We start from the raw sequence: 1,193 nt of genomic DNA, 5'->3' as shown, positions 1-1,193 counted from the left end.
GGTAAGTGGGGAACAGCCCCCACGGGCGCTCCCTGCCCGGCGCTGGGGCCGCGGAGTGGGGCGCGGGTGTCCATGCTGCCCGGCCCCGCGCTCCCCTGGCAGCTGCTTTCCCCGGCCAATTTGCAAGTGAGATGCAGAGAATAGCTGCAGGAGCTCGGGTGACTCTTAATCTTTTATTGCGGCGGGGGGAGGGGGTGCGGGTAACTGAGGAAATCGGTAGCTACAGCCTCTGAAATGCCTTGTCTGTGTGGTGAGCCCTTGCCCACTGCAGAGATGGGAAAGAACCTCCGTGTTAAGAAATAAATGATTCACCGTTACTTTTTTTCTTAGTATACTCATTGACCCTTTCTGTCACATAGCAATTATTTTATTCTAGTTCCCCTGGAAAGTGAGGGATTTGATAGCCTTGTTCTCTGATACACCTTCTAAACCTACAAAGTAAGTATCAGGCATTCCTCTTTCCTTCTGAAATCCTTCTGTATCTCAACTGCATCACTGCCAATGATAAAAACACAGTGTAGTCTCAATTTACCTTCAGCTGCCGCTACTTAGAAAGGAGGTGGAAATACCACTTTTCTGAGATGTCTGTGATAAACATGGGACAAGTGGAAGAAGTGTTAAAGAGTTCTTTTGCTCTAGGGGAAGTTTTGTTCCACTGCTGTTCTGCTTGGCCCTGCTTGCTGCTTTTCTAAGCACAGAAACTTAAATGCAATTTGTTCATCTTTAGAGTTTTCCTGACAGTTCCAGGTTTCAAATTCCAGTAAGGCCCTGTAATCACATCTGACCCTTAAAGGCCATCCGTGAGCTCATGACTGGACCAGAATGAACTGAACTAAGATGAGGAGATGCATTTCACATAGGCAGCAATTTTTCTTCTGCTAAGAAGAAATTATGGTCAGTACCATTATTCTAATTCTGACCCATTTGTGGAAAACATCTGAATTCGTGTTCTCTGTGTTAGGGAAATTTGCAAATAAATATTTAGTCCAAAACATGTAGCCTTTGTTATGTGTTTTCAGGATCCTGTCTTTAATATAGTGTACAGACATTTTAAAGGTTTGTAAAATGTGAAGATTAAACAAACTCTTAAACCATCTAAGCAGAAAATTTAAATGGAGGTCTTAAAAAAAAAAATCAAAATCTGGAAATTTTGTAGCTAGTGTCTTGCTTTTGTCTTTCTCTCTCTTAAACAG

The sequence above is a fragment of the Antrostomus carolinensis genome, unplaced genomic scaffold, assembly GCF_000700745.2.
Source record: "Antrostomus carolinensis isolate BGI_N321 unplaced genomic scaffold, ASM70074v2 scaffold28912, whole genome shotgun sequence".
NCBI classification, from domain to species: domain Eukaryota; kingdom Metazoa; phylum Chordata; class Aves; order Caprimulgiformes; family Caprimulgidae; genus Antrostomus; species Antrostomus carolinensis.
This window is presented reverse-complemented; position numbering follows the sequence as displayed.